This window comes from Staurois parvus, unplaced genomic scaffold (genome assembly GCF_062004578.1).
Source record: "Staurois parvus isolate SC_StPar_1 unplaced genomic scaffold, SC_StPar_1.0 ptg000902l, whole genome shotgun sequence".
Lineage (NCBI taxonomy): Eukaryota > Metazoa > Chordata > Amphibia > Anura > Ranidae > Staurois > Staurois parvus.
The window spans coordinates 598,899-610,405 of record NW_028318698.1 but is presented as its reverse complement, the minus strand read 5'-3'; the positions used below and the strand labels follow the sequence as shown (position 1 = coordinate 610,405).

At 44.3% G+C, this 11,507-nt stretch overlaps 1 long non-coding RNA gene across 1 annotated transcript; it reads right to left on the bottom strand.

Annotated features, from left to right (window-relative positions):
* Positions 1–2,052: 2,052 nt before the first annotated feature.
* Positions 2,053–5,717, bottom strand: LOC149442207 (uncharacterized). The gene is made up of 2 exons (XR_016307209.1): positions 5,532–5,717; positions 2,053–2,376 (listed from the first exon to the last, which is right to left on the bottom strand). It is a non-coding gene; the product is annotated as an uncharacterized LOC149442207 (long non-coding RNA).
* Between the last annotated feature and the right edge of the window lie 5,790 nt (positions 5,718–11,507).

The window sequence follows — 11,507 nt, the reverse complement described above, 5'->3', positions numbered from 1 at the left end:
TCATGCATTTTGAACATCTCAGCAACCTCGGAACAGGGTTGGGTATGTCTGATCTTAGCAGGGACCTCTTCTCCATAGTCTAGTCTGAGCTGTCAGGGTGCTGCTGCTGTCTACAGGTTTGTATTCTGAGGCTGATTGTGTCAGGGAGTTTTCCCCTTTGTTCTTACCTGACATGCTCAGAATCCTGTAGGCCTGTTCACTAGAGTACTTTTTGTTGGAGATTTTGGCCACTAAATTTATAGGTACCTAGTGCGGCCCATGGAAAAAAGAGCACCTGGCTGTCAGGGACTGCTTGAACCGCTACAAAGGCCTGATTCTGCAAACACTGCGGTTTTGTTTACAATGTATCAAGTGACAGTGACCTACTGACACTGCACTTGCTAGGGGAGGGGGGGGGGGGTGAGTGTAGGGGCTAAACACAGGTGCTGGCAGGTGCCGGGGCTGATCCCGCTAACGCTGCATTTTTGGGGACACTATACTAATTTGAAAACTGGTATAGTGCTGATCTAATCAAAGATATATGTTCAGACACTATACTAGAAATGGAGGTTTATTGTGTATGTGAGCGTGTTCCTGGCAATCAAGGGGTTAAATGTGATGACTGGTGTACTGACGGGCAATCTGACGCTATCTGGGAGGGACGCCAACTGATGGTAAATCATGCTAATGCTATCTGAAGTTGCCAGAGACACTAATACAGTGATCAGCAAAAAATCTGTACACTGTAAATAATGACACTGGTGACAGGAGAGTGAAGGGGTTAACTGGGGGGGGGCTATCAAGGGGTTAAATGTGTCCTAAAGTGTTCTAGACTGTAAAAGTGGGCTGCTTTTACTCACTGTGTGTTGATTCTTCTCTCTCTGGGACGGAATGTGCCCAGAGAGAGAAGATATCATTTACTCTACTTGTGTAACTGTAAACACAGGTACGGGAAGATCCCTGATAGGACAGGGATCAATCATCTGACTTAGGCTGACCATCACTGGCCTAAATCGGATGATTGATCCCTCGGGGATCAAATTATGGCACCCGCAGGTCAGTGGTGGGGCATACGCCCCCCCACCCCGTGAAAACCGCAGAAGCGCGAATCACGTATATACTGTATATACGTGATTTTGCGCACCCGAGTCACCCTGTAGCAGTGTTTCTGCTATAGGGTGTTCGGGAAGTTGTTAATATTTTGTTTGCTTTAAACATTCGATTTTGGAACAAATGGAAACGATTGTTAGAAATGTGTTATTTCGGGGAAAAAATTCCATCCTGCTCCTTGGAATTTTCTCATTGCTGCCTTCTAAAATGAATGTTGATTTGACCCGACTAATTATTAAAAAAACTGAACAATTGTTCCTAGAACAAAAACATTACGACCAAAATTCTACTAATGTATAACCAGCTTTATACTGCAGTAAAAGCCGAAAGTCTGCTAAAAACAACAGCACCGAGCTCATGGATGCTGCTGTGACCTTGTTTTAACCACTTGTAGTCCAGTGATGTGTGTATGTGTGTGTTTTTTATATATATATATATATATATATACACACACACATCAGGCGGCAAATGGTTAAGAAGCAATATCATAGAACAACATACAGTATGTGTAGGCTGCTCTTGAAAATAATTGAGGCAAACATTCGGCAGATGTAATAGTCTAGCAATATAGCTGAATCCCTGGGGTAATGCAGAGTGAGGAGCTTGAAAAGAAAATCTCGTCACTTGGGGATCAATGCAAACACATCCCCACCAGACTGAAAGCACAGCAGTATTGCAGTACAATGATGTTTTGTTGTATGCACTCCTCCTAGTTTGTACGCACCCATAGCTCAAGAGGGCGATGACCCTGTGAGGTTTAATGATATAGTATGCAAGTCACCATCCAGGTGATCAAAGCGCAGTGGAGATGCAAACTTGAAAGTTTTTTTTTTTAATCCCTTTGAGCCAATATATCCCAAAAACAAACGCATATACAACCATGTGATGATATATAGTGGATATAAAAAGTCTACACACCACTATTAAAATATCAGGTTTCTGTGATGTAAAAAAATGACAAAGACCTTTTTCCACCTTTAATGTGACCTATAAACTGTACAACTCAGTTGAACAACAAACTGAAATCTTTTAGGTGGAGGAAAGTAAAAATTAAACACTAAAATAATATGATTGCATAAGTGTGCACACCTTTAAACTAATCCTTTGTTGAAGCACCTCTTGATGTGATTCCAACACTCAGTCTTTTTGGGTGAGTCTATCAGCATGGGACATCTTGACTTGGCAATATTTGCCCACTTTTCCTTGCAAAAACACTCCAAATCTGTCAGATTGAGAGGGCTGTAACTCCTTTGGGAGTCATGGTCCCCAGTTGATCCAGTTATTTGCCTGTAAAGCAGTTAGGAAAACATAAACAAGCTGAAAGGAAGATAGAGTACAAAGAGTGTGCACTTGCATGCAGCAGATCCTCTAGCTAGCTATTATTATTATATTATATAGTGTTTATATAGCGCCAATAGGTTTGCTCAGCGCTGTACAATAAATTGGGGGGACAGTACATGAGACAATACAGTGACAATACAATACACGAGGGGTTCGAGGGCCCTGCTCTTTCGAGCTTATAATCTAGGAGGGAGAGGGTAGAGGTACTGGAGGAAGTGGCTCTGGAGGATGTAGTGGTAGGAGGAGTGGAGGAGAATGGCTGTTAGGTGAGGGTGGGGTAGGCTTCCCTGAAGAGGTAGGTTTTCAGGGAGCGCCTGAAGGTGAGGAGGGTAGGTGACAGTCTGATGGATTGGGGTAGGGAGTTCCAGAGGATGGGGGAAGTCCTGGAGAAGTCCTGCAGTCAGGCGTGGGAGGAGGAGACCAGGGAGCTAGAAAGTAGGAGGTCTTGTGAGGAGCGAAGGGTGCGGGAAGGGTGGTGTTTGGGTATCAGGTCAGTGAGGTAGTTTGGGGCAGCGTTATGGATGGCTTCGTATGTCAGAGTTAGTCATTTGAATTTAATGCTTTGGGCAATCGGGAGCCAGTGAAGGGATAGGCAGAGGGGGGTGGCAGAAGTGGAGCGGTTGGTGAGGTGGATGAGTCTAGCCGCTGAGTTCAGGATAGACTGAAGCAGGCATAGCCTGCGTTGGGGTAGGCCGGTGAGAAGGGAGTTGCAGTAGTCCAGGCGTGAGATAATAAGGGAGTGTACGAGTTGTTTAGTGGTGTCTGGGGTTAGGAAAGTACATATCTTGGAGATGTTTCGTAGGTGGAGCCTGCATGAATTTGCTAGTGCTGGACATAAGGTTGGAAGGAAAGGTTTGAGTCCAGGGTGACACCTAGGACTTTGGCTTGCGGGGTGGGATTGATGGTGGCGTTGTTGGTCGTGATGGAGAGGATGGGGGGGGTGCGGGCTGGGGGGAAAACTAGGAGCTCGGTTTTGGAAAGGTTTAACTTGAGGAAATGGAGCGACATCCAGTCTGATATGTCGTTTAGGAGGTGGGTGATGCGGGCGGAGACTGAGGGGGTGAGGTGAGGGGTGGAGAGGTAAATTTGTGTGTCTTCAGCGTAGAGGTGATAGTTGAAGACATGGGAGTGTATAAGTTTGCCAAGGGAGGAGGTGTAGATGGAGAAGAGAAGCGGTCCGAGGACAGAGCCTTGGGGGACCCCAACAGAGAGGGGGAGCGAGGGGGAGGTGGCAGCGTTATAGGTAACGCTGAAGGAGCATTGGGATAGGTAAGAGGAGAACCAGGAGAGAGCAGAGTCCCTGATGCCAAGGGAGTGTAGTTTATTGAGGAGGGGGTGGTCGACTGTGTCGAAGGCCGCGGAGAGGTCGAGGAGTAGGAGGACTGAGTAGTGGCCGTTAGCTTTGGCAGTTAGCAGGTCGTTAGTGATTTTGAGGAGGCGGTTTCGGTGGAGTGTAGGGGACGGAAGCCGGACTGTAGTGGATCAAGGAGGTTGTTGTCAGTAAGGTGGGCGCTTAGGCAATTGTAGACTAAGCACTCAAGGAGCTTGGAAGTGAGTGGCAGCAGGGAGATGGGTCTAAGGTTGTTCAGGTCAGTGGGGTCCAGGGAGGGTTTTTTGAGTATGAGCTATGAAATTGAAATGTAAATACTTGCCCAAACTACTACTGGAAAATATTAAAAGCCGTTTTTTAAGTACTGCAGCACCCCTCCTGTAACTCCCGACAAAGGGAAAATTTATGTGCAAGCTCTAATGTACATTCAATATATCTTTGGGAAAGCTGCTGCATGCGGCTGCCCATAGAATTGAATTACAGGGTGCAGCTGTACAGGACCATGCACTGGTATTTGTGTAAGCACACATACAAGCAGGGCCATGGATAAGGGGGTACCACCAGTCCTCCTGTAAGGGGCCAGCAGGGGGCCCAGGCAGCTGGGTGAATCTTATGTGGGCATGGAGGGTGATCAGCTCGGGAGGGGCAATTACTGGAACCAATCACCCGTATGGCTATCTCTGCAGTAGCTGAAAGCTAGCTTCTTCTCCTCTCCCACCCACTGGCTTTCAGCTGCTGCAGGGCAAGCCATACAGGGGATCAGTTTTAGTAATTGACTGCCTGCCACACCCATTACCCACCCTGTGCACCATGCATTTCCCCCCTGTTGCCCAGGCCCCCCTGTGTGCCCCCACCCCCTCAGTTCTGCTGGCTTCCCTGCTCTCCTTCCCACCAGCAGCTGCAAGCACACAATAGGATCCTTTAGGATGGAGAGTGGGAGAAGGGTCTGGTAAGTATGTCACATTTACCAGCCCCTTTCTTTCCTGAATGAACACAATGAGTGATCACTTATGAATGAACACAGTAAGTGATCAGAACTGAAGCATAGTAAACTGTGGTGTTTTTTTTGAGGGGAGAATTGTCAGGTTGGCTCTATGGGGCCCTGTGGTTTCTAACCGCAGCCCTGCATACAAGTGTATTCCCGTGTACAGCCACAGCAGAATGAGCCAGTCAGTTCTGCCGCAGTGCAAAAAGCATACTTATAGGAGGAAAGAGCAGAGTGACTAGAGAGATGAACTCATCAGTCTGCTGCTTCTCCTTCCACTGTGCAGTCACTGTGGGGAGGAGACCTGTAGGTGAAAGTGAAACTGCACCTGAGAATGATCAGATCCATTCCCCTGATAGACCGGACAGTGCTGTATGGCAGAGCTGTGTAAATCTTATAACTGGATGGCCAGAAATGTAAATCTTTGTGCAGGTAAAACTGCTCTCATATATGCATTTCATCTTTCTTCAGCTATTTGATTGGAGCTCAGCTTTGTCCTTGGAATAATGTATGTGGCATGCAAGCTTTAGCTGCGTACGTCTATGTTTGTTCATGTAAATTCACAATTATATCAATTACTCAGAATCTCAGCACTATGGTAACCTAAATGTAATGACAGTCAAGATAAAAAATAAAAAACTACCAGAAAAATCACATGATTATTTTATTTGTATCTGTATTGTAGACCTGTCTGAAGGTTACACATTATGCAGGTAGAGCGCTGGCGGTTGGGGAAGGAGTCATGGTTGAATGGTACATTTTGTATAATGTCAACTGTATACATACCAATAGGTTATTAATGGAGATAGACGTCTTTTCCTGCTATAAACCCATACATTGCAGAGCAGTGTCCAATAAACTCGTACATGCCCTCCTACAATTCAGTGAGAAAGATAGGTACAAAGACAGCAAACCATACAGTATATAACATGCAAAATAGTATAAACAAATAGCCTGTGCAGCAGGTAAATGCAAGGGTTCGTCTCTGTCTGTAGACTAAACCTCACCTCCCTTGCTCCCCATTCGACTAAAAGTATTACTGACAAGTAATGATGACTTTGGGCTCCATCCAATCTTAGATTTGGCCAAACCCAGAAGGCAGCTGTCAGTCCTGGGCCAATGAGCCAAATATGCCTGAACACATAGGGACATGGATGCTCAAGACATCATTGACCTAATATGGCAACATGGCCATGTTAGGTCAATGACATTGACCTATTACAACCACAGTGCAATATTAGGTCAATGACATTGACCATTTCAACTATGTGGACATATTAGGTCAATGATGTTACGTGCAAACCAGCTGTTAGTGGTGGGTCAGTGAGAGGGAAGAGAATGTTCAAGACCTCATTGACGAAAATGATCACATGACCATATTAGGTCAATGATATTGACCTATTAATGCCATGTGGCCATATTAGATCAATGAGGTCATATGTGTCCCCACCCCTCTCATTTTCCCAACCTTGACAGAAAGGATGTATGTGACATCACATATGGCCATGTCGTTTTAATAGGTCGATGTCATTGACCTAATATGGCCATGTGGTTGCAACAGGTCAATGTCATTGACCTACAGTATTATGGCCATGTGATTTTAATAGGTTAATGTCATTGGCCTAATATGTCCATGTGGTCATAATAGGTCAATGATGTTATGGGCATCCCCGCCACTTTGTGTACGTGCAACTACAGGTTTTGGAATCCCCCATTTGCAGCTCATTGGCTAAGCACAGACATTTGACTTCCGCGTTCAGCTGAACATAAGCTCAGATTGAGCTTGAAGCCAAACCCAAGTTTATCCTCTCTCCCTGCAGCTGAAATTGTTATTAAACCCTAACATTTTAATATCAATAATGGCAACTGATGTCAATGCTTACCTTGTGTGCTGTCACCGCGTCGTCTTTACTACTTCTCCAAATGTCATTTCCCAATGTTCCAAATCTTCTGGTAAGTTCGAAGAAACTGCGCACACAGGAACCCAGAGACTGTGGTGGTGAAGATGACAAATTGTAAGTGTTTCTGGACTTCTCTTTCAGCAAGCATTTATTGCCCACTGCTCAACTGCTTTACTTCAATGTATTTATGACAAAATAGTGCTACTTTCTGACAAATTGCTATTGCTTCCGTTCTCACCAAGGTGAAGGAACAGCAATGCAGCTAAAGGAGGAAGTCAAAAGAAACTGGGTTTCTCTATGATTTCCTCTCTCCCCTGGGGCAGCGTTCTGGTTGGCTACGCTGGATCCTGGTGACCCTGGTGACCATCTTGGGTCATTCAGAGTCTTTTTAAGTCCCTGCCCCAGGTTTTGGCACCCATTTTGCAAAGTGGCTAGTTTAGGGACAGCGTACTTGTCTGTCAGGATCAGCACTAGTGGCAGAGAGAGGTTCCAGAGGAGTAGGGAAAGCTTAGAACCTGCTTCTTTATCTTCAGAATGCTGCCCTTTGGGTTGGACCAGCCAGGCCAAATTCTGCTCTCCTTGACATGTGCTGTCTTCAGTTGGGCCTACTTGTCCCTTACTCTCCAATTGTTGTAAGTTCCTAGTCAGATGACCTTCCTCACCAGGCTGTTGTACTGTTTAGTAGTTTTGCAATACGTTGTTTCCTGCATCCCAGGCCTCTGCGTGTTTACTGCCGCCACACCACACTGCACCTACCCAACAGACTTCGGGAAGGCTGAAGAGTCAACTGTGCCATCAGACATTGTGAATGTCAGTATAGACCAGCATATGACTGATTTTGCAACCAGTTTTTAAAAAGTAGCTGTTCACATACATATTTATTAGTGAATTTGCTGTGTAGCCATGAACCCTGTCATAAGGGCCAGTTTACACCAAAATTTCTGCTTTACAAATTCCATTCTGCATGCGCATTTTTAATGTGTTTTTGCTCATTTTGGTATGTTTTTGATGTGTTCCAATGTGTTTTTTCTCTTTTTTTTCCTTTCAATAAATGTTTATTGAATAGTTTTGATTTTAGAAGATGCAAAGCAGCCACTATTATGTGCACAAGCAAAGATTTAACAATAAACAGTAACAGTCAAAAGCAGTCGTGCACAGAAAAAACATACCTGCAAATGGTGACAATGTAAATGACATGTCAAAAAAAAGAAAAACATCAAGCATATCGAGTTGATAAATCAGCGTAAGAAATGGATGAAGGACTATATACGCATTGCCTAACATTTGACAACTTCGAAAAAGATAATGATGTTTGAAATGCACAAAGTATATAGTCGAACCAAGAAACACATGGAACTTATTGTAAATCATCTTTGCGGAAGAGCCAGTGGAGTGAGAAAAGAAAGAGAGGGGGGGGGGGGTAGACAAGAAGAGGTTTGAAAGGAGAATGTCAGAAGCGTCTGAGCCTGGTTTATGAGGCCTCTAAAGTTATAGCGAAGTGAAACTATCTATTGGTATAGCAGGATGAGCATGTTGGATCCATGGAGTGAATGTTTTAAGGAATCTCTCATGGGTATCTGAAAGAATGCTAGAGTTTTTCATGAACCAGAAAAAAATCTAGGCGACAATGGACTTCTGTAAAGAATATGAACTGTTGTTTCCAGGCTTTTGCTATGGTTTGTTTAGCTGCCAATAATACGTATGTAGCCATCTTGAATTGGTGTTCTGAAAGGCTCCCTTTTTTTTTCTTCATCTCAGTTGAGGACATGTGAGTTCCGGTATGTTTTTGATCCATTTTGCCACGTTCTAGATTTGGCAGTGTCCCATACAGAAATAAATGTAACATGTTCTACTATTGTTGACGGCACTTGAACGCACTGCATTGCAATACTAGGGCCATTGCAATACAAGTTAAACACTGTCCACACATTTTTTATGAAGAATGAAAACGCAATGAACTGCATCTGGTGTGAACCAGCTCTAAAGCTAAATTTTTGTAAAAATAATATTTCAGTAAAGCTCTTTACCCGCAATGCGAGGGTTAACTGCTCATTAAATCTGGGGGTAGAGAAATAAGCTGCAATACTCACTTTAGTCCTTGATCCTGCAGACCCCCAGCATTCACCTCTTCTCTCTGCCACCTTGGGTTGTGGGCTGGCCCACACTGTCCTCATGTACAATGCAGTCATCAAAGTGTGACCATTGGCCTGAGTGCCAAAAAAAACGGGACCAGTCACATAGCATGGTGGAGACCTGTTACAGCTTAACAAGCATTTTACCCCTGCACTGCATCAGGGAGGCCCTACTGTAAGGGTATTTTTTTTCCAAAAATACCAGAGTTCAGCTTTAAAGTTTACACAATTCCGTCGACCTCATGTGCACAGGCATACAGCAAGACTTGAGGGCATATTTCAATGCCCAGGAGACACAGCTGCAGCATACGGCCAGCTATAGTAATGAATGACTGTACACATGTATATACGATGTACTTGCGTAAATTTGCATTCACGCTTGGGCTTAAATCTGCAAATGCAGCTTGTTTGCGTCCATGGATTTATGCCTATGGGCAGGATTAAAAGTATGACGTGCATGTAGCTTACAGCCATTCATCACTTAAGGCAGCTGCACTTGCAGGTGTGGAAATAAACCCTCAATTTATGTTGTATGGCTTCATGTGCTCATGTGCATGGGGCCTAAAGGTATTATTTAATGTGTTTTGGTGTCATGCCTCACAGTAAACCGCTTTATTAAGCAAATTCATTTTTTGAGAATCTGTTGCAACATTTCTTACCTGGATATTTGCCATTAATACCACTTCCCATTGCAGGAACAATAAGGCATTGCATTGCAATGAACAGTGCCCAGTCAGATGGCTGTTTGGATGCCTATCTGAAAGATATGATTGGCAGCCCTATGGCCAGTGTAAGGAGCACACACATTAGTCTTGAGGAACTGCTAAAACCAAGTCATTGGGATGTCAGTTGGATAATGGTCGCCTTATAGTGGTGGTCAGAATACTACCCTTACAGACTGCTAAAAAAATATTTGGTGTCCTGCAGCTGGCTCTGCCAAACACCATTGGCCCCGAAACTATGCAAGCACCATCAAATGAGAGGTCAATCAGCCACAGTTCAAGGAACCCCCAGCATCTGCTGGAGGTTCTCTAGGGTTCAAAGGCTCCCTGGTTGAGAATGGCTACATTAGAATATAATACTATATGTAACACACCCCCTAAAAAGCCACCAGTGAATTTGGTCCTGTTTTTACCATAGTGCACAGGGGTTTTGTGGGGGGGGTTTTATTGGGAACTATGAACTTGGATAGGGATAAGGGAGCATGGGATACCCAGATAAACTGTAAAACGGAACAACTTGGACTCCTCATCTTTGGGCTACGATACAGAAAAAGGAATGTCCTACAGGATCCTGTACGCCTTCCAGAGTTCAAGCTACACACAGTCACTATTTTCCAGCACTGGGGTGCACCAGGCCCTTCCTAGTGAGGGAGATGTAGACTCACACCACCGTAGGACTTTCTCCTAGCTTTCACCAGTGAGCTACTCCAGACTCAATTTGATCCCTGGACTTAAACGTGCAAATAGGCCTCCCCCCCCCCCCCTAGTTAAGCGTAGCTGGGACCTCGATGTCCTCATAAAGCTTCTCTAGCACCCCTACCCCGGGGCAGAGCCCCTGCACAGGGGTCTCCTTCAGCAGGACTGGACCCAGCAACACCGCACCCTGCTGTCCAGACGTCAGACTATTTATGGGCTCTATCACCACCTACTGGGTACACCTTCCCAGGAATTGAGTCCCATAAATATTCAGGCTGCATGCCCTGTTCCTCTGATTACAGGGGAGCCAACTAAATTTACCTAGCAGCCTACACTACGCTAAGAAGGTGCCACACAAACGTACTGAAAAATAGATTTTGGATTTACACACATTTTAATATTTACCCATGTAGCTATTGGAGACATCATCAAAAGTATCCATCAAAATCCACCGCTGTGTGGAGGCACAAGCATTAACCATTGCCATTTACATGACATTTAAAGGTAAATATCAAGGACTTGTATAAACAGTATTTTGTCTTTCTTCAGGCAGCTCTTATGATGATGATCATTTTCTTGTCCAAAATGAAATCCTGAAAGGTCTGATGTTCAATAAGATACCGTCAGGGAAAATAATAGAACGGAATACACCATACAGAATCCAGTATCTGTCTGTAAGATATATTACAATAATTTTATCTCCAGCTATAGAATGTTATGAAGCTCAATTTCCGCCACCTACGAACACACGAAGAAGCTGTGACCTTTTTCTAGAGAGAAAAATGCCTTGTTCCTCTGTATTAACCAGGTAATACCTCACCTGTATACAGACCATAGTCGGAGACAATCGAAGGGTGATTTATGGCTAAAATTCTACTTAAAGAGGAACTTTCCCCTCCAAAATTAATATTTTACCTTTGGTGCTCATTTTCTGCCATAATCATATACTTACAAGCCCAACAGCTCCAATATTGTACTCTTCTCTTACCCCGCTCTCTTCACAGGTCAACGTAACTCGACATTAAGATTTCCATTTCATTCTATGGGGCCCATTCACATCTGAGCAATGTGCTGTCTCTTTCTACCTCAAAGAAGTACAGGTGCTGCTTTAAGGCAGGATTGTGCATTTTGACCCCATAGACTTCAATGGTAGAGACTGAAAAACGTGTTGCATGTGCTTTTTGGTGTATTTCTGTGCCTAACAGCCAGTTTGGTCCTCCTATATATCTGGTTTAAACAAAAATACTTATGGCTTAAAAACGCTGGTAAAAAATGCTTCAAAAAGGCCTGAAAAAACCAACCCTCAAATGT